The sequence below is a fragment of the Narcine bancroftii genome, unplaced genomic scaffold (assembly GCF_036971445.1).
Source record: "Narcine bancroftii isolate sNarBan1 unplaced genomic scaffold, sNarBan1.hap1 Scaffold_245, whole genome shotgun sequence".
NCBI lineage: Eukaryota > Metazoa > Chordata > Chondrichthyes > Torpediniformes > Narcinidae > Narcine > Narcine bancroftii.
This window is the reverse complement of record NW_027211980.1, coordinates 275629-298484: the sequence shown is the minus strand read 5'-3', so window position 1 is coordinate 298484 and position 22856 is coordinate 275629. Positions and strand designations below refer to the sequence as shown.

The following is a 22856-nucleotide window of genomic DNA, read 5'->3' as shown; positions in this document are numbered from 1 at the left end:
AAAAGTGGAAGAATTTTGGAAGGATTTCAGTAAATTATAAGGACAAATTATGAAGATTAAAATACAAAAGGACGTGAGAATATTTGTGCTTGGTCACATATATGAAGCAGATACAAAACTGAAGTTAGATAAATATCAAACAAACTTTCTGAGTCTAGCAATAGCAGCAGTGAAGAAATGTGCACTAACGTGGAGAGCAGAGAGTTTTGTAACGAGGGATGGGACATTGAAATGGAAAACGGTGTCACATTAGAAAAAAAATGACTTCTGGTTGAAGGAATCAGATCGGGAACGGTACATGGATATGGAGAATAAAACTCCATCCACATCCTCCACATCACCCACTCTTCTTAGTTCATGGTTAATAATTATTAGCTAGAAAATCAAATAACTCTGGGAATAATACCTACTGTATAGATTGAGGTGTTTTCTCTTTCTCTTTCTTTAGGGAGGAAGAGGGAGGGGGTGGGGAGAAAATAGACCAAAGGTTTTGGATCATTTTGTATTCTGTTGTTATAAGATATCCTCTTTATTGAGTTAATGCTTGTATTGATGTAAATGATAAACAAAAAAAGATTTGGGACTGAGACAGGAACCTTTTGATGGGTCACGTGGTCATGGGTGAAGGTGAGGCCATTTTGGCAAGACATCACCGAATAATTAACCAGAATAATAGGAATGGCTTTCACGGGCAGCCCAGAGTGCTATCTACTAGGTAATGTTATGGACGTCAGCAAAAAATTTAACAAATATACAATCTCATTGATAAAAATAGCATTGGCTGGAGCAAAAAAAAGTGGTGCGATCACTTGGACGTCGGACTCCCCTCGACTTATCGCAGAACGGATGGCAGAAATGGACAGCTGTAAACCCATGGAAAAAGTCACATCTAACGTAAAGAACAAATATGACACTTTTGTAAAGATCTGGCAGCCAGACCTGGACCACATTGGGGCCCAGATATAGACATAAAAAAGAAAAAGGACAATAAATGTAACTATTATATTTATTTAAGCATGGTTTCCCCAATTGGATACTATATATTTTAAAGATATATAAACTTTGATGGTGAGCGGATTCATTTGTTTGGAAGAAGGGAGGGAGGGATCTTTTGGCTTTTGTTTATTGTTTGTAAGAAAAAGTTTCATATATTATGATATTGAAACATTTAATAAGTATATTTTTGAAAATATTCATAAATAAATATGTTTGTTCCCCAGGGCTGAAGCGGCTCCTGGTGGTCAAGGAGGTCCTGCGCGCCCCATAACTGCCTGGAGATGGGGATGTACGCCCAGATGGCGTTGTCCTTGGCTGAAGGATGCAGCGTGCGGCAGCCGATGGCAGACAGAGGCATGGAGAGCATCGGCAGAGCGGCCTGGTAATCACCTGTGTTGACTACGTCATTCTCATCATTGTCAGGAGCCCTCCGTGTCGTCCACTGCCTGACCCAATCTGGCATCAGCACGTGGGGGCCCGCTGTGTGGCTGTCCTCCTTCCCCACTCATGTTCATTGTGCCGGGAGAAGTGACGTCATTGCAGATGGTGGCATCGACGTCATTACATCAGCCAGAAGTGACGTCACACCATGAGCTTGAAATGACATCGCTGTAGTTGTCGCCAAGCGTCACTGTCTGGGGCGGGGGCTGGTCCAGGTGCTCAGGGCACACACGGCAATCGTCGCTGGCGGAGCCGGATGCTGCACCTTTGTAGTCAGGGAAGGCAGAAGTTGTAGCAGGGAGGTCATAGAGGGCCGCTGAGCTGTTGGCTGGTTTTGAGAGACACCTGCCGCAGCGACATTCTCCTCCCCAGCTCGGTCTAGGGCTGCAGCTGCAGTGTGAGAAGGCCATGAGGGAGCCTGGGGGAACCTGGAATCGAATGCTTCGATGTGCAGGGCTGAGGTTTCCAGGGTTCGGACCACTTCCACTGTCTTAGTTAGGGTGTAGATATTATCTTCCAGCAGCTTCTGCTGGATGGCCCTCGAGTGTAGCCCTCAGATAAATGGGTCCCGGATCAGCCTTCCCCGGGTTCAGCCAGACACAGTCAGGCCAACTCTCGCATGTGTCCCAGGTAAGACTCAGCCATCTCCCCGGGTTGCTGGGCTTGGGAGCTGAGGAGGTATCTTGCACAGACCACATTCGTGGGGTGCTTGTACAATTTCTTGAGAGTGTCCATTGTGCTCTTGTACGTGGGGCAGCCTTTGGTGCCTGGAAGTCATGGGGACCCAGCTTTGACCGGAGTAGGTCCAGCCTCTTCCGATTTGAGTCCAGGATGCCGCCTGCGTGTGCCTCGATGATTGCCTCGACCGCGTGCTGCCAGATCTCGAAGCATGTCTGGGCTTCTGGGACGACTTCAAGGCTCCCTGCACTCAGGAGTTTTTCCATGGCAGCCATGGGAAAATTTTGTGGATTAAATTGTGGTGCGCTGTTAGCCAGAATCAGACACACACAAGACTGCACAACAAGCTTTAAATCACAAAGACTTCCACAGAGCCAGGCTGGCTGTAGCTGTAGTAACTCTGAGTGAGCTTTGGGAAGCTGGCGCAGGCTTATATCCCATAGGGTGATTGACACCCGATTGGGTGGGGCTTGATCCATTCAGGCCGACTGATTGACAGCCGGCCAGGTGTTGTCCAGTCCCCTTACAGGTACAGAAGATTCCCCCTGCAGTAGGCCGGTGGTGTACCTCCACAAATTCCCATCCAAGCAAACCTTCATCAAAATCTCCTCGTGAGGGTCACATGATGTAGTGAAGTGAGACGGACGCTGGCCCAGGGGCTCTCCAAACACATACATTTTACATCTTTTAAACACCCTCAACCCCACTTATGGTCAGACAGCTGCAGTATGGACCACAGACCAAAGTCGAAGCAACTAGATTCAGCTATTGAGCAAATTCCAACATCTGTGGAGAAAACTATTCTTGGGGCTGGCTGCCAAGAAAAAGGAGTCCAAATACTTACAAATAAAGAAGGAAAGAACTTGGATCAGCAGAATGACATAAAAAGTAAATCTGAAAGCAAACACGGTAAGGAATAGAAATGGAAACCTCCAGAATAGATCGAGGTGTCTCATGGTGATGAAAATGGCGGGGTCACTTCGAGGCCTGCTGGTGAAGTCAGTGGCCAGTCCATCTGACAGGAAAAAAACCTGCAAATTGATATTGCCTTTCTATAAGAAATCCATCTTCCCACACAGGAGCATAAGAAACTGAGGAAAGAATCGGTAGGACAGGCATCATCGTCATTCTTTCACTCCAAGGCCAGGGCGATCAATAACAACACTTTGAGAGACGATGATTGATCCACAAGGCTGAGATGTATTAGTTGATGGTCAGATTTACTCAGAATCCTGGATACTTTTAAATTTCCCTCCACCTAACAGTGATGATTCTTTATTCAGGATATTTTTCTCAGGGTATCGGGGGAACGACAAAATATACTTGGAGGGGTGACTTTAGTTTTTGCTGGATCCTGTTCTGGACAAGTCAACCTCGACAATATCCCAAATAAAAGCAGCCAAAACTACCTTGGATTTTCTGAAAGATTGAAATTTGATAGATGTGTGGAGGCCAATCCCCCCATTATTCCTCGACTCGGATTGGCCTTTCTTTGTTATCAACACAGCAAATTCGGAGAACATTCGTGCGAATACTTATCTTGAACCTTTGACCCTGTCTATCTTGATGCCAGAAAAAAAACAACTAATTCACAGAGATGGCCTTTGAACCCCACCCATCTTCAAAAACCAGATTTTGGCAAGGATATTAGTGACCAGATAAAGTTATTCTGGAAGTCAAACTGTGCCTCCTCGCCCACTAGTTTTGTATATTATGGGGACAAACAATATCACATACAAAAGGGATGAAGAAGAAATACATGTCAGAAATAGAAGAGCTGGAAACAAATTTGGAAATTGGAAAAGGTGTTCCAACAGTCTGGTTCCAAAGAATTCACATACTTAATAATGAAACAAATCAAATACAAATACATGTGGCATAGTTAAAAGAAAGAAGAAAGAAATCTCCCCATAGACCACCCCCATTGCCCCCTCCATCCCCTTGCTAAAAGGAAAAGAAGAAAAATGAGTACAAGGGACCACCAACGGGAGCATTGATTACTTTATTGTCCCTTTTCATAAACTGAGGCCTAAAGGAGAAAGGGAATATTCACACCCACCCTTTGTAAATATGGGCTCCACATTCTTCCATAATATATGGTTGTTGCCTCCCGCTAACCGGGACGCAACCCAGTACACAAGATGCCTGACGAACCCGGTGACTGCGAAGATCACGCGGGAACCAACAAACTTCATCCCAGGTGACATCCTGCACAGCGGGAAGCAATGAGCAATGGCGGGAACACCCACCAATCCTAGGCCAGTGCTGACGTCTCTTAAGTCCTGTCGTCAGCAGCGGGAGGGTATACAAGAGATTCCTGTTCAACAAACCATTCTTCGACTTTGACTTCTTGGGTGTGTATCGTTCATTCCACACTTCACGGTAACTGTGAAGACTTTCACCATTGAACACCTCAAGCCACCACATCTGGACATTAGCAAACTGGTCTCCACTCAGCCCCAACAATGCAGATATAGGTGACCAAAAGCAGCGAACAGTGCTCCAATCACTGGTTCTGGGGTGGTGGGGGATCATGTTAACTGGGATGCCACCCTGTACACAAGATGGCCGATGAATGTGGTGACCACGCAGAGTCAATGGGGACCAACAACGTTCGTCCCAGGGGCGAACCCACACAGCAGGAATCAACAAGGATGGGAACACTGACCAATTGGAGGCCGACACGGATGTGACAACACTCTAGTTGACAGTAGCGGGGAGAGAATAGAAGTAGAGCTGCCAGTGTAATAAAGGAGTCTTTGACTTTGATTTCTTGAGTGTGTGTCCTTCTTTCCACCCTTCACAGTAGCGCGCATGCTCCAATTAAACATCAAATGGTCTTCCTCATTTACATCGGGAGTCACATGTATGGTTTCCTTACCTAAAGCGTGAGAAGTGCAGCAAAGATCGTCAGACTTGTTTCTGGTTTGTTTTAAGCGGGTGATAGGAGGAAAGTTTGAATATGGATCTCTTTGTCGTTGGGAACGAGGGAGATGACCTGACAACATTATGAGAGGACACGGTAGCTTGGATCGAGAGAGGATAATGCAAAGAAGCCGAACACCAAGTGTCACAATTTCCCAATAACCGATCGGCTGCTTGGACTTGAAGAAATGTCTTCAATGAAAATGTAATATCATTGGAATTCTCTTCCCTGTTGAAGGTTCATTTGAAATTGGGATCCATGGACTTGTGATGAGTTTATTGCCATATCCATTCGTAGCGGGATAATATGCATCAAACTTAGATGCAGATACTTTGAAAAAAGTAACAGGCATTAAATTGTAAGTGGTAATAAATATGAAGGAAAAGATTGATAATAAATAGTCTCCCTTGCAGTTGGGGTACAATGTATTCCTTGAGATCAGAGGAATCTTGGAGCCAGGACAAAGTGATCCCGTGTTTCCCAAGGATTTGATTGAGTTGTTGGGGTAGTTGTAAGTTGATGGGCCAAATGGTTTGCTGCTCCTTCCTCTGGCTCTGCTTTCTGTCTTGCGATGCTGATTGGGTGCGTCTGTGTGTTCGCTCGCTCGCTGATTGGTTGCATCAATTGTGCGAGCCAATGGGTTGATTCGGTGAGGCTGCTATTGGATTGGACGCTGAGTCAGGTTGGATTGATGGGCGGGTTCGCGGGTTGATTGGCTCTTGTTGTGAGGAGGCGGGACGTTGGCGGCAGCATCGCCTGATCGGAGTCTGTCGCGTCGCCGCGAGCGCAAAATGGAAGAAGTTAGTGGCGGCGTCGGGACCTTCCTCAGCCACACGGTCCTGCAGCCCGCCAGGCTCCAGAGCCGAGGCGTCGGTGCAGGGCCTGATGGTGCCGACAGGGCGAGGCTGGGAGCTGCCCAGAGGGAGGGGGTGGGCAAGGGGGTAAGAAGGAGATTGGCGCATGCGTGGTGGGTTCGCGACTTGGTGTTCGGTTCGACCATGTGCGGCTGATACGCATGTGCCAACGGACGGCCAATGAGTGAACCTTTTGCGCAAGGACCAACCGAGGACTCGCGCATGTGCACTGAAATTAAGATGGCTGCCCCCAGCCCATGGACCCCCAGACACTGAGTCACAAAGTCAATCCACACATTTTGGGTTTGACGTGTCCTGTGTCTCTGTTCTCATTTGTCAAATCATTTGATTTTAAAAATAGGCTCTAAGACTTCAGATCTCCTCGCACGCGGTCAAAACCTTGACTTGCGACCATCGTGGACCCACCCTCCCCCGACGTGGTACTACGGTCGCAGGTCGGGGAGGACCTGTCGGGGTCATTGAGTCGCTTAGGAAGGGATGGAAAACCAATCCAATGTTCTTTGCTTCCCAATGCTCATAGAATGTGTCTGATTCCATTCCTTTTTCCTGTTGTAGCATCACATTCTTCATAAAGTTAGATGTTATTTTTTAAAGTTGTGTCACCTGAACAATAATGCTCCAACCCTTCTGATCCTGACGTACCATGTGTCTAAAATGTCATGTTTCTCAGTTACGTCCGAATGCCTTGAAAAATATAGGGACTTTGGTGTTAACAATACAGAGTAAGAGAGAGCGCTGCTCAGGGAGCTGAAGAAGGAATTCGTCCATCGTTATTGAATGAAGATCTACCAGGACCAATGCCTGAAGAGGGTGCACAAAATCAGTGAACAAGTGCGGACTCGAAAGGCCAACATGGCCTGTTTCCGCTCTGTAAATAGTTATATGGTTATATTTCACCAATCCTTTTGAATTTATGATCTCTTGAATTTCTGGTCATGTTTTCTATTTAGGTTGGTGTATCTTGCAGACCTGTTTGGTTGCAGCAAGTAAGAAGTTATCACCTTGTAGCATCCGCTGTGGAAGTGCTACCACATACTGTTTTAAACTCCCCATGTGTGCTCGCTGGCCCACCCACTTCTGGTGACGTACTTCCCGACTTCCAGCTTTATGTCATTGTGTCGTGTTGTCACTCTCCAGCTGGCTGCCGCTACGTGGAAGTGTAGGGCTCCTCAGCCCATACATGGTGCTAGGAGTGGGCTCCTTCTCATCAGTGAAGGGGAGTCCGTGCCATCTTGGACTATCCGAGTGTGGCAGTGATTTGACCTCTTTTTGCTCACCTGGTCTCTTGGCGCACCATAATCTCAGCGTTTATAAGGGGGAAATTCTTTCAATGTTTCATTCAACTTTATTACAGAATTCTTCCTAGATTATCTGTGTAACATTGAATGTTATGGGTTTTCATGAACAGGGATCATGATTTTACTCATAATTTGGTGAGCCAATGGATGGGACATTTTTTACTAATGCCCCATGGGAATCCAAATAAAAATGAAGTGACAAAATTAGGAAGGTTTGTTGACCCTTGTTTTTAAGCAGGACGTCAGGATGATTTTCATCTTGCTTGCTGAATTAAAATGTGATTTGTCAGTTCTTAATGGCAGCTGCCATATTGGCATTGCAAGGAGAGATGGGAAATGGATCAGGTCCTTGGTGGTCCCAGTAATGCAACGTAGAAAGATGTCATGGGGCTGAATGTGGTTTAGGGAGGGAGAGGGTATTAATTTTTGGGAAACGTATGTGACCAGCCACCTATCAATATTTCCCTCAAATAGAAACTCCTGCTGGTAGAAGCCATTTCCTATTTTAAACAGGCCCAATGTCATTACCCAAGCAGATATTGTTTCGAGCCCAAAGGATCCCAAAACCAGTAGCAATAGACATTCACCCAGACAAGTGGTTTTTAAAACAAGTTATTTTTAATCAAATTTAAACATGAAAATAGAATGAAATTTTAATTTAACTCTATACTTAACTAACCCAAATTAACCCCCTTCTAATTCTTAGTGCACATGTTTGTAATGTGTATAAATTTAAGAAAAGTTCTTTGGTTCACATTTCAATCTCACTTCTCCTTCTTCCAAGTTCTCTGGATGCATGGAAATCTTCTGCTGTGCACAGAATTGAACATGTACAAACTTCACCAGGTTTTGGTGCTTGAAAGGTAAATGTTTACCAATCAGGACGGTTCTTGTAGGGTTTTTAGAGAGAGATTTGTTGTTCCAGGATTTCCACATCTGAGGTACCACCATTATTCACCTCAATGTCTCGCTGATGAAACTTGCCCCGTCAGGGTTTTCCAGATGGTAACTTCTTTCTTCTCGCTACCACAGAGTTCATTGCTCACAACAGAACTAATTTCTTCTGCTCAAGCTGCTATATAAACAAAACCCAGGAGTGATTTTCCTCAAAGCACCCCGCAGAAAGGTACTTTAAGTCATCCGGCTCCATTTCCAAACAATGGTCATTCATTTTATGACATCAGTTCGATAAACACCTACTTGTGAATGTGAATAACATTCTCCAGAGATCTTCAATATTTCTTCAGTCTTTCAAATAAGATCTGTTTTAAAATGTGTGTGTGTATTTATGTAACCTACACTCAATCTTACCAAAATCCCAAATATTACCAACTTCTCCAAATATATTTATCCATTACAATAACATAAAGAGCATTTAAGAGACTCTTCGACAGGCATACATGGGTGAAAGAAAAACAGGGTTGAAGCGGGCGCACAGTACGGTATTACGAACTGCCACCGTCAGTGCACAGACTTATCTCACACATCGTGGGCTAACAGTGCTGGGAGGCAAAGTACAGTGAGTGGATCAGATGAAGGCCCCTGCCTAAAGGCGTGGGGCACTCATGGCTCGTAGCCTTAACCTGCTGATCCTGTGGACCGGAAGGTATTCACTAACGAGCTAATTTACAGGCAGGGAACAAAAGGTCTGTGTATGTCTGCAATAAAGCAGTATTGAGTTGACTACCTTTGTATGTGTTTGCCTTTATTTAGTAGCATCTACTTTCTTGGGACCTTCCCAAGATCGTGTTATATGGCGAGCTCTCCACTGGCCACCGTGACAGAGGAGCACCAAAGAAAAGGTACAAGGACTGCCTAAAGAAATCTCTTGGTGCCTGCCACATTGACCACCGCCAGTGGGCTGATATCGCCTCAAACCGTGCATCTTGGCGCCTCACAGTTTGACGGGCAGCAACCTCCTTTGAAGAAGACCGCAGAGCCCATCTCACTGACAAAAGGCAAAGGAGGAAAAACCTAACACCCAACCCCAACCAACCAATTTTCCCCTGCAGCCGCTGCAACCGTGTCTGCCTGTCCCGCATCGGACTTGTCAGCCACAAACGAGCCTGCAGCTGACGTGGACTTTTTACCCCCTCCATAAATCTTCGTCCGCAAAGCCAAGCAAAAGAAAAGAAGTAGCATCTACCATAGTAGCTGCTACAGTGTATTATTCTTTTGTTAGGAATATCTAGATCAACACAACATCGTGGGCCAAAGGGCTTGTACCGTGCTGTAATATTCTGTTATTTCTGTTATTGCTTCACTTTGAATATCTGTTGTAAGCTGTGTGAGACTTCAATAATGTAGCAAATGTGCACCTCAACATTGCGGTCAGGAGTTTGTATCTCCTGGTTGACTTGAGCTTTTCTCATTTTTACTCAATGCTTTATAGTTGTGGTCAGTAAGAAAAGAAATATTGTGCATGTTGAGTATGTCATTATGATTGAAAGTAACACTGGAAAAGAGTCAGTAACACCAAGGTAAATAGCACCCTGTAGTGGCTGGTGCAGTTTCCTGATGGGCAGAAGTTATCTCTCAGTGGCTACAGTGATGTGAAAATGTGGGTAAATTATTTTGCATATGATTTATACATGGAAAAATTAGTTGTTGTTTGTTCCAGTTTCAGGTAGGTGTGGTCGCAAAGTGGGTAAGGATAGAAAATATTGGGGATCAACAACTGGGGTTGCATTTGATGGCGTGGAAGTCGATATGGATGCTCAGAATAAGGCTAATCTGATTAGGCAAGCCACTGGCTCTTATACTTCCACCAGTGAATTGAGAATTGAATTTTGAGTCATTTACGGTGGGTAACTTCAAAGTCTGTTGATTGTAAGACTAAATTAAGAGCCCTTTTGCCCCTGGCTGTGCTGAAGATTGTTTTGTTTATAACTAATTCTTTCTGAGAGGGAGAATAGACTGAAGCTACTTTCCTACTCATTGTTGATATATTTTGCAGTAATATCTTTCAAATAATTACGGATTCCTAATTACCACATGCAATCCCCAGTCACTTTATCATTTCTGCCACCTACGACACGCTGGAGTCACATCTTCCCCTCCCCCTTTCTGCTTTTACCAGGGACTGCTTTCATCCTGTCATTCTGGTTTGCTAATCTCTCTCCACACATTCCTCCCTGTCCTAGGTCACCACCCTTCCCACCACCCCTGCCCACCACCCTTCCCCTCCCCAGGTTTCACTCTCACTCCTGTTGATTCACCCAGTTCCCCTTGTATTCTCTCTTCCAAACCAGATGACTTATAAATGTGGGCAGAGAAATGGCAGATGGAGTTTAATCTGGACAAGTGTCTTGCACTTTGAGAGAACTTGTCATACTGTTGCAAAGAGGGATCTTGGGGTCCAAGCGCGAGCTCCTTGAAAGAGGCAACACAAGTGGAGGGTGTTAAAGAAAGTATTCTTCATTGAGCAGGGCATGAAGTATAAATGTGGTTAGGCCACATTTCGAGTGTTTTCTGCATTTCTAGTTGCTGCATGACAAAAGGAGTTTATCAGGGGGTTGCTTGGTTTAGAGCATTGGGTCTAAGGAGAGGTTGGACAAATTTGGAGTATTTGAGGCTGAGAGATGACCTGGTTGAAATTTATCCAATTATTTTAGTCCTGGAGAAGGTAGATTTCTTCTTCCCCCACCCCTGTGGGAGATGTAAAAATACTACAATACCTATATTGAACATGAGAGAGGAAAGTGAGACAGGGTTTTGCACAGTGCATTGGGGGTTTGGCATACGCTGCCAAGATAATGGTGAAATCACCACGATTTAAGAGGCATTTGGTTGGGCACATGAACAAGAGGGAATGGGTGATGTGTTTGGACCATGTGCTGACAGATGGGATTAATTTAAATGAGCATCATGGTCACCACAGATATTGTTCACCAAATGGCCTATTCCTGGGCTGCTCTGTTGGGTGATGATTCATCTCTTTTCAAGGATAGTTGCCGATGGGCAGTAAACTTGTCACAGAAGCCTAACTCCAATGAATGTATTTAGAACATTTCCATGAGTTAATTCCCAGTAGAAACACCATTTTATCATTCAAGATGTGTAGCCACAGCAATAATGCAAAGTTTGAAGGCCATCATCACTGAATCCATTTTAATCAGCCTTCACCTTGTACAATGTTCAGTTGAGACAAGAAAATCAAAATGGAACTTTTAACCTCTAGGAAAGATGAGTAATCCTCTGTACCACAGAATTATTGCTGAAAAAATATTTGGAAAATTTTGTGAATTCAGCTTCCAAAGAGGGGATGAAGAGGAACCACAACAAGATTTTAAAAGATTAAACCCAGAACATTTATTAGAAGATGTTCATCACAATAAACATGTTCAGGTTCAGTAATGATCGATTCTGGAATGGCATGTGGCCGTAATAAAAGGAATGCAGGATAGATATATTCCAAGGAAAAAGAAATTAATGATTTAGATTGTGGTTTAAATGGTTTTGTGGCCAAATTTGCGGAGGTCACCAAGATAGGGGACAGAGTGGGAAGTGTAGAAACCGTAAAGATGCAGAAGGGTATAAACAGATTAGGAAACTGGGCAAAATGATGGCAGATGAGATTTAACACCGAGAAATGTACAGTTGTACATTTTGGCAGTGGAAATAAACAGGAAGCATACTATTTGGATGGGATGAAAATTCAGATCTTGGATGTGCAAAGGGACCTGGGTGTCCTTGTGCAAGGAAGCCTAAAAGTTAATAACCAGGTGAAATTGGTCATGAAGAAAGCGAATGCTATGTTGGCATTCATTTCAAGAGGAATGGTGTACAAGAGTAAAGAGGTGTTGATGAGGCTCTATGGGGCACTGGTGAGACCTCATTTTGAGTACCATGTGCAGTTTTGGGCCCCCTATCTGAGAAAGGATGTGATGTTGTTGGAGAGGGTGCAGAGGAGAATGACTAGGATGATTCCCAGAATGCAAAGGATAACGTACGAGGAGTGTGTGACAGCTCTTGGGTTGTATTCATTGGAGTACAGGAAATTAAAGAAGAAATCTCAAGGAGGCATTTTGTATTTTGAAAGGTTTAGATAGGGTGGATGCGGGTAAGATGGTTCCCTTGGTGGGTGAATCGAGGACAAGAAAATGAGAGGTTATCCATCCAAAACAGAGATTGGGAAGAACTTCTTTTGCCAGAGGGTCATGGAGCTGTGGAACTTACTGCCTCATACAACAGTGGAAGTCAGATCACTGGGAGTATTTAAACAAGAAATATACAAGTATCTCATCGTGAGAGCATGAAGGGATATATGGAAAAGTCTAGAAATTGGAAGGAGTGTCGAGTAGCTTAGTGTTTACGGAGCAGACTCAATGGGCTTGGTGGCCTGGTTCTGTTCCTTTGTCTTGGAAGCTTGTTCTCATTTGAGAGAGATTATTGAAGGCAACTGGGAAAATGGAAAAATACTCGGCAGTTGTTAGAGTAGGTTATTAGTTTGGCATCTCTCTGTAAAATTCCAAACCTGTCTGTCACTTTGGATCAGTGCCGGTCCCACCAACCCCTGAAGAACATGGACTTTCTAATATGTCATGTGTTCTTTCAGCTACAAATAATTCTCTTAATCATACATGGCCAGAGGTCACTCACATTTCATATCAGTCTTGCAATCATTTTGGGTGTGTTTTCAGTTGTAAATGTGGCAAATTCCATTTTGGGAGTGGATTTCTTGTCACATCTTTCAGTGATGTATTTGAAAAAACGTTGTGTGGACTGCAGCTCTCGAATGCAAGTGAGCTGCATTTGTTGTCCTTCCAATGCCATCTGCTGCCTGACAAGCCTTCAACCTGACTCCTGCCCTTTCCGAGCCTTGCTCAAGTGATTCGTGATCCCATTGTAATAGTGTACGGACATGCAATAAGCCACCATTTAAAGGCAGGGTCTGAGACGCAGGCTCGTAAAACCCCCAGATTATCTTAAAATTGCAAGATTGGATTGGCAAGAGTTGGGCGTAGCCCACAGATCTGACAGCTGCTGGGCTTCACGGTTGCATATGGTTCTGAAAAATACTAGGGATTGGCGGCCTTGCAGAGATGATCGTCCCCTGAACAATTCCGCCGTGCCTGACTGAAACAATATTCCAAATTTAGAAGACTTCTCAGCAAACCTCCTTGGCAAATGTGCATTTGCCAAAATAGATCTAGAAAGTGCTTACTATTAGATTCCATTTGAGTCTTCGGATGTCACGAAGACAGCAGTGATGGTTCCGTTCGGCATGTTTGAATTTCTGAGAATACCATTCGGTCTATGGAATGCAGCTCAGACATTCCAGTGGTTCATGGACCATGAACTCACTGGCCTTGGGTTTTTTTGGTGCTTGTGTTGATCGAGGAGATTCTGGTTGTAAGTGTGGATGAAGAGGAGCACAAGAGCCACCTTATCTCATTGTTTCCGAGGCTTGAGGAATGTGGCATCGTGATCAATCCCAGGAAAGTGTTTCTGGTGTTTCTGATCTTGTATTTTTGGGAGCTCGAGTTATGCCACATGGTATTTTGCCGGATGAATGGAAAGTGCATGAAATTGAGAATTTCCTCCCCCATTACATTTGGCCAGTTGTGATGGTTTTAGGTATGAGGAATTTTTATTACTGTTCCCTGGTGAATGTCGCAGCATCTCTATGACCTCTTGCTGAACAACTCAAAGGATATGATGTCTGCTTCAAAAAGACATTATCTTTGGGAGATGCTTTTTTTCCAGCCAAGCGGTCACCGGCTCAGGCAAAGTATAGTACATGTGGGCAAGAACTCTTAGCTATCTATCTCGCAGTGAAACGTTTCTGTTTTAAAAAATATATATTTATAGTTTTGTATACAGTTCAATATAATAATAGAATCATATCCAAATGATACGTTCAATGATCAAAATAGAATAAAAAATAAATGGTTGTACTGTACATAAAAGTGAGAAGAGAGAAAAAGTATAAAAGAAAAAAATACAGATCTAGGTGCAAAGCTCCTGTGATAACTATTCCCTCCCAAAAGGAAAGGCCGGAAATTTGATATAGTAGAATTAAACCAACATGATAAGGTTCAACCATTAAGATTAAAGAAAAGTGGTGGTGGGGTGGGGAAGTGAAAACATTAGATATCAAAACACATATCTAAATATGGTTTGCATATTTTGATGTATGTATCATAACCATTTCTAATATAAAACATCAATTTTGCTAAGGGAATACAATTTTGCATTTCCCCACAATCAATTTTAAGATGGGATTCAGATTTCCATGGATTTGCTTTTCAACTCCTGGCCACTGCAAATGTGACTTTAAAAAATACTTAATTGGTATTTTGAGAACTTGAATTAGGCTTCTAAATCATTTACATTTCCCAAAAGTAAAAGCTCAGGTGTTGATGGGAAACATGATTATAATTTGTTCCAAAAAATTGCTCACATCTTTCCAAAATGATGTCACCTTGAGACATAACCAGAGAGAATCTATAAACGTACCAATTTCTGTGCCACATCTAAAACATAAATTTGAAAAATTTGGAATAAATTAATTGATGTGGCATTAAGTATAATCGATGAATAAGTTTATAATTAACTTATCTATTGAAAACATTAATTACTGTCCCAACAAATGTCAGACCAGCAAAATGGGTCAATTTCAGTTGTCAAATCCAATTTCCATCTTTTTATTTATTCAAGTCTGGATTTGGAGATACCTCTTGAAGTAGAAGATACAATTTGGAAATAAGTTTATTTGTAATTCCCTCATGAATCCCAATCTCCAAATCAATATTTCAACTTTTTATTGGAAGGTCATCCTTTGACCATTTGTACAGACCACCAGCCTCTTTTGCATACTGCAAGTAGAAGCACACATCTCCACTTGCCCAGAGAGATTCAGCACTTGGACTTCATCCTACAATTTTCATTGGACACACAACACATCTGAGTAAAGGCGAATGCTGTGGCTGGTGCCCTATCCAGGTGTGACATTACATTCAACTACTGCCATTGATTTCACTGCCATGGTTCATGCACGGCACACTGATCCCGATTTCATCCTGTGAAACCAGATCAACTCTAGTCTCCTTCTTCAAGATGTGACCCTGGATGAATTGGGTGAAGAGTTGGTCTGTGATTTTTTTTCCCCAACAGAAAGGACTATGCCATTTGTGTGGGCGGCTATGAGGCAGGAGATTTCTCTTCACAATCTATCTCTTCCTGGTAGAAGAGCATCAATCAAACTGGTTAAGGAACATCTTACCTGGCTTCATGTTAAACAGAATGTTGGATTATGGGCAAGGACTCACTTGCTGGATCAACGCCCGAAAGTCTCCAGGCACATGAAATTCAAGCTGGGGGAATTTGTTGTTTTGGATTCCCATGTCCAGCATGTGCACCTTGTGGCTTGGAAGGTCCACTTCCGCCATCTCGGCAATGTACTTATCTGATCACATTTGAGGACAGGACAACCAGGTGGCAGGATGGAATTCCTATCATCGGCATCTCTGCAGAGACAATTGTTTGGGCTTTCATGGATCATTGGATTCCATTTTTTGGTGTTCTGGGCACTATTACAACAGATTGAGGGGTTCAGTTCGAGTCAGCATTGGTTTGAGTTCTCACAGAGCCTCTGGGCACTACATGAATTACGGCTAAGTATTTCAGGCTAACAGCCTTTTGAGCACTTCCATCGTTGGGTGGGGGGGGCTCTGGATTTTTCCCACTGTTCAAAAAGTATGGGGGGGTGGTTGAAGGTGAATTGGGAGGCACAGGCTTGTGGGCCTAAAGGGTCTGTTACTGTGCTGTAACTCATCTTAAAGTATCGCATTGACTCTGATATGTTACTCATGTAAATCTTGGTAGTAATGGTGTGTATGATTCTGCTTTGTCTTGATCACTGCGGCTATTGGCCTCGCCTCTCATGTGGAACCCTATAACTTGTGTGTTTTGGAATTACCTTGTTGTGAGGAGTATATCTGAATGAATAGCTTCACTAATTACTCACCATGTTCATGTTTAAAGTCCATCTATCCTTGTCTGCCAAGTCTGCACTGGGAAATTGTAAATGTTACTCCACTCTTTAAGAAGGAAGAGAGGCAAAAGACTGTAAATTTTAGACCATGTCTTCACATAAAAAAAATTATTATGAAAATTATGTTATCTTTTCCTAACAAATACAAGCTTTCTTTATGCCAACGATTCATATTTAAATCCACATAATTTATCCACGTAATAACAATACATTCACTAGCCAATACTAATGTGAACCGAATAAATTCAATTTGAGATTTATCCATTCTTAAACCCATTGTTAAAGTTGTAATATACACTATTTAAAAAAAGCAGTGGATCTAACATTAAAGTAGTCTCTCATTAATCCGCCTTAAACTCTTTAATTTTTTTCTCCAAAAAGACTTACTTTATCACACAACCAGACAGAATTGAAAAAAAAAGTACCAATTTGAGTCCCACAATGAATACACAAATCTGAATGACTAAATCCATATCTATTTAACTTTTCCGGCTTTTAATACAGCTGATGTTGAAAATTATAGTCCACCAAATTTAGTCACACTATCTTCACACATAGTAGTCCATCCTTCCTCAGATAATTTTAAGGTTAAATCTTTGATTTATCTAAATCCAGTTTAGCCATTTTCTCTTGCAACAAAGAATACATTTCTGAAATAAATCCCTTTCTGCCCCATTTACAATTACATTTTTAAATTTAGTTAACTTAGGCATCTTCAATTCCTGCCAAAAATTCTTCACTACTGGAGCACATACTTTAAAATATGCAAAGAAAGAATTTAATGGTACCTCAAATTTTCCTCAAGCCTATCAAAAGAAAGAAATATCCCATCTTCAAAACAATCTGCAAACACTTGAATACCTTTCAAATGGCAAATCTTTAAATATTGAGATTATTCATCAAGAAGGATATGAATTTATCCTGATATAATGGAATTTATAATGAAACCTTATCTCCAGTTCCTATTTCCTGATTTCTTTTATTCCAAATATCACTTAAGTGTCATAATACTGGCACATTATAATAATGCAAAGGATGAGGAGTCCATCAAAATATACATTGATGTATAATAGAATGAGAAATCTGTGCAAATGCCTCTTTAGCCCAGCGAGGAGATTGATTAACATCTAACATCATATTAATAAATTTTAACTGATAATTAACTAATAGTTTAATAAATAATTCTGAAAATGAGACCATTGTAGTCTCGAAAGCATATTTTCCTGTCAATGTTTGCAATAATACTCTAGTCAATATACTTTTCTATAAAAATATTCTGATTGCTGCATAACTCTTTAAAAAAATATGTTTGGAAGTGAACATAGAATTGATTGAAAAAGATATGAATACAAGGAAAAATATTCATTTTAACACAATTCACATGTGTCATTTATGTCAGAGGAAGACCTTTTCATTTAATTAAATCAGCTTTAATTTTTGTCTTTAGTAAAACATAGTTCAACGTACACAAATATTGATAAGACGCATCAAACAATAGCCATAAATATTTAATTTTCTTAGTCCATCTAAGCTGTGTAATCTGTTTACCAGCAGTATAATCTTCCTCTGTAATTGATAATATGTACCTCTTATCCCAATTAACCTTATAAGCAGACATTTTTCCATATTGTACCAAACAGGTTTGCAGATGTCATAATGATTGCTGAGGATTTGTTAAATATATTGGTACATCATCTGCAAACAAATGAATCTTACATTCCTCTTCATTTATTTTAATCCCACTAATTTTATCATTTTATCTTTTAGCCTGGGCTACCGGTTCTATCACCAATGTCGACAAAGGACAACATTGCCTTGTGGAGCGTGTTAAATTAAACATATCTGAAATTTGTCCATTCGTCACCATACTCGCCAAAGGATTTTTATACAAGGCTTTAACCCAAAAAAGGTAAAAAAGGTCCAAACTTAAACCTTTCAAATATTTTAAATAAAAAGTACCTTTCAACTTGATCAAAGGCTTTTTCCGCATCTAATACCACTATCACTGATTGATTCAAACAACGTCAACAGTCAAGCAATATTTTCAGAAGAAAATATATTCTTAATGAAACCTGCTAGATCAACGTATTAAACGTGTCAAATACTTTGCAAGTCTATTAGCTACTATCTTATAATCTACATTTAAAAAATAAATTGGTCGATATGAGACAACGTTGAATGGGGGTCTCTTTTTCCCCAAGCCTATTCCTATTGGGCATCTCAGCTACTTCCTTGCACATTTGCTCTTCTAGTTCCCTCTTCCCATTTGGCGGCCTATAATATACCCTTATAATAATAACCTCACCCTTCTTATATTTTAGTTTTACCCACACTGCCTCCCTCGAAGAGCAGTTCAGTCAAAGAAGGATGAAGACGCTGACGGGCGGCAAAAATGGTGTTTTTACCATCGCCATTGTGGGAAAAATGCCCATAAATGTGTCCTGCCACGTACCTATTACAGAAGAAAGGCAGGAAACGAAAAACCAGCTTCTATTATTGGCCTCGGCAGCTGGTACAAGAACGGGCCTATTTTATCTTCAAGACGACACGTTTCTTGTAGACACAAGTGCTGAGGTCCGTTTGCTCCCACCCAACCTATTTTGAAATATAAACCACATCAATAACAATACCTGGCTCTTCAAACAGCAAATGGGATGATAATTCCCTGCTTTGGCACATGACGGGTCATGTTTGGGATAGGAGGTGTGACATTCCATTGGAATTGCGTATTGGCTTCCATTGCACAACCCATTATGGGTGCAAATTTTTTAAAGTCCCATGACTTGCTAGTAGACGTGAATTGGAGGAAATTGGTTCATGCTACCACTTTTCAAACATACCCACTAGTCTGCAGCAAAGGGAGAGTTTCCCATCTCGGGGTCCAGACCCTGCACAAAGATGCCTACGCTGTCCTGCTCAATGAATTTCCCGGTATTATCTCTCCGAATTTCAATACCTCCAAAACAGTACATCGAGGGCCATTGCCAACATCTCACATTCTTTAGCCGACATTGATGGCCATTGGAGATGAAATATCGTGCATTGTATCAAGGCACACGGCACTTCTGATTTGTTTTGGAGAGTCGGCATTTCACTGTGTTCACAGACCACCAGCCACTCGTTTTTGCCTTCAGCAAAATAACGGATCCATGGTCAGCAAGACAGCGGGTTAGTTTCTGGTGACGGTTCTGGGGGGGGGGGGGGATGTAGCAGTTGTCTTGTGGGCCGAGTGGGCAAGGTTCTTTGGCAGGTGCGTGAATTCATAAGACAGACAGCTGGGAACTCATTCATTTAATTGACTGACCACGCGTGGTGCTGTGTGCTGAGGAATGGCACATTGATCTATGGATTCTCCTGCTGAAAGGCGTGGGACACTCTCAGGGCTTAATTTAAACCTGTGGTCCTGTGGATTGGCAGCAAACTCATAATGATGTTCCACCTTGACCCATGGAGCCCGGGACATGCAGTAAATTAAAGAAGCCTGTAAAGTCTGAATAAAGCAGTCTTGTGTTGACTAGCCTGGTGTGTGTGTGTGTGTGTGTGTGTGTGTGTGTTGCTTTAGTAGCTCTATCGAAGTAGCCGCTAAATACATAAATATTTGGGGTGATTATCGCACTTACAGGATACTTTTCATCCATCTCACAGCCTGTGGGAAGAAGCTATTCCCCAGCCTGGCAGTCCTGATTTTGATGATGGACGTGGTTAAAGATGTTGTACACTGCACGGAAATGGTCTTTTTACTGTTCCTTGAGCCCTATTTGAACAACACTCCCAGTAAATGTCATCTACAGAAGGAAGGGACACCCCAGTGATCCTCACAACTCTTTGCATCATTCCTGACTGATGCTTTACAGCTACTAGACCATCCAAAGGTGTAGCCAGACAGGAGACTCAACTGCGCTCCTGTAAAATCTCAGGATGAGAGGCGTTGGCCTTGACCTCCTCAGCCTCCTTGGGAAGTGTAGGCCCTTCCTGACCAATAAGGAGGAGTGATTGTTTGGTGTAGTAATACGTGTGCTGTGTGGATAAGAATTTTATGTGATTGTATTGACTATTCTTGCTCTTTAACAATCTTTAGTGGATAGAAGTAGTCATTGTACTTTAGGATGTACAATCATGTACAGATTGTCTTTAAATAGCCATTTGGCCCAGATGTCTATTCAGTCCAAGAATACGTTCGATCACAGGCAGATTTTGAACAATAACCTCATTCATTCTGCAACAACTGCCACTTAATTTTGCCAGTTGTTCAAAGGTAAACTATATGGAGAAAACACCACTGTCAAGTCTTCTGCCTTCAAGGAGTAAATATATTGAAATGGGCAATAGATCAAGAGATGGAAACAGTGAAATCAGACAGAGGTGAGTGGCGACTTAAATTAGAAACATTTGTGTTCACAGATCCACAGAGCCCAGGTGTTTAGCAGAGTGTTCACCCAGTCTGTATTTGATCTTGCAGATATCGAGGTCAACTGAGTCATCCAAATGTAGGAAATTAGGATGGATGGGGTTCATGTGAAACTCTGCCTCAACTGGAAGGTCTGATTGTGGCCTTGGATGGAGGTGAGAGGAGATGTAGGGACAAGTTTGGCAATTTCTGTAGTTCCAATGGGGAGTGCATCAGGTGGTGGTGGGTGGAGAGGGTAGTGCCGTCGAGGGAGTCACAGAAAGACGTGCACCTGTGAAAAGAGGATATGAGTGGAGCAGGTTAGATGTTGCAGGTTAGAGGATGGTGCTGAAGTTGGAAGTGTTAAAAGATAATGTGTCAGATGTGGCAGCTGTTGGGTAGTAAGTGAGAAACCTGTGAGATTCTGTCCTTGTAGTGCCGAAGAGGAGGTGGGGTAAGGGCAGAAAGAGAATTGGAGATATAGGTGCAGGCTTTTTCAATGACAGTAAGGGGGAATCTGCATTTATTGAAGAAACAAGACATTTTGGGTGTCCTGGAGTAGAAGACCTCATCTTGGGACTGTTACAGGCCCAGAGGACCCCAAAACCTCGCAGCAATAGAAAATCACCAAGACAAATGGATACTTAAACAAATGAAATTTTTATTTTTTTTAAACAAAAAAACAATCAACCTTAAACTTATCACTATTAATGTAACTCCTAATTCTAAATGCAGGTGTATTTAAAGTGTATAAAGTGCTTTGACACTCCTACAAATTCACTGGTGTCTATCAATTCTTATGCTATGCACAGAATTCAACATTTATGACTTTTCACCAAGATCTGGTGCTTAAAAGTAAATGTTTACCCTCCAGGAAGGCCCTTGTTGGTTTCAGAGAGGGATTTCTTGTTCATTGGACACACAAAACGGATTCCCTCTGATCAGTCACTTTGGTGACTTGCCAAAGAAACTTTCACTATCAGGGTTTTCCAAATAATAACCTCTTCTGCAGGACACCATTGAGTTCCTTTTGTTTCAGTTGAAACACCATTTCTAGCCAGCCATTTCCTCTTGTATGTAGAACAAGGTTTTTCAACAGGCTGAACTGAGAACTCACAACCCGTCTTCAAAATCGGGTTTCAACAAGATGCCAGTTTGCATCTTTATCTTTTAGAAAAAAGCCTATTTGGTGACTCTTCTCTGCTTGCAAAAGCACATGACCTTCTTAGAACAGAAAACTTCTGAGTCCATTTATTTGTTGCTTTAAAAACAATAATCCATTTACACCTGCTTTTGAAATTATTTAGCAAAACAGTCTCCTTGTTTTGTTTTTGCAAAGGCTCTCGGCGCCTGAATGACTCACTCTCAGCAAAGCTCTTGCATTTTAAGTAAGAGATGTTTTGCGAATTGTTAGTGTTTGTTTGTGACCTACATGACTCCTACAATCCGTCCATCAAAAACGTATTTACATACAATATAAAATATATAATCTGTCACAGGACAGATGCAGCAGAGGAGTTGTGATAAAATCAATGGTGTCCTTGCAAAAAAAAACATGGGAAGAGGTATAATCCAGTTGGCTCTGGTGAGTGGAGTTTGTAATAGTTTGAAACTTGAACCTCTCTCTCTATTTTAGGAGACAATTTACTGTCATGTAATTAAAAAGTATCATATGATACAAAATTGATTTGATTTCCTGCTGTAAGACAGACAGATTCGCCATTGACAGAAGTTGCCTGAAATGCCTCTTGCGGTCAGAGAAGGAAGCAAAAAAAATTCATACTCTCCTGCTCCCCCCCTCCACCATCCTGAATCCTGGGCCAAGTCACTGATGGTCTGTGGATTGTCTTTCAATGCTCACAGACCAATCCAAGTCATTGGCAATGTGAGCTCCACTTTTGAACCTCTGACATGATTAGGAACCCATTAGGACCCACTCTTATCCCAGGTCTGATACCTGACACCCTTTTAGCCAATTTCCAACCAGTATTTAGCAATCCACAGCGTGGTGTAAGTTCCTTGACTTCTTTGTCCAGAAGCCCACAGCCTGCGTAGATTCCTTTCCTCAATTTACCAACAGCCTGTCACCTATGTGGGTCCTTCAGCTGCAGAACCCCTCACTGGTCTGCTTCCATGGTCACTGTATTGAATCCTCTGCTTCTCAGATGTTGATGTTTTCTTGTGCCCTGTGCTAGTCCTCTATTTCCACAGAGTTCGCGGTGGCGAGGAAATCTAACACACCTAATTAAAAATTTTA

The 22856-nt window shown here is 42.2% G+C and overlaps 1 long non-coding RNA gene across 2 annotated transcripts in view; it reads left to right on the top strand.

Moving 5' to 3' along the window:
- LOC138750736 (uncharacterized) overlaps positions 1-18188 on the top strand; it is a 32352-nt gene extending 14164 nt beyond the window's left edge. The window contains exons 2-3 of one of the 2 annotated variants that reach the window (XR_011349485.1): positions 1221-1378; positions 17980-18188. This is a non-coding gene — a long non-coding RNA (uncharacterized lncRNA). Of the gene's footprint in view, positions 1-1220; positions 1379-7688; positions 8078-17979 lie in introns of those variants that run through there. The other variant, XR_011349486.1, reaches the window with a different exon arrangement.
- Positions 18189-22856: the final 4668 nt, after the last annotated feature.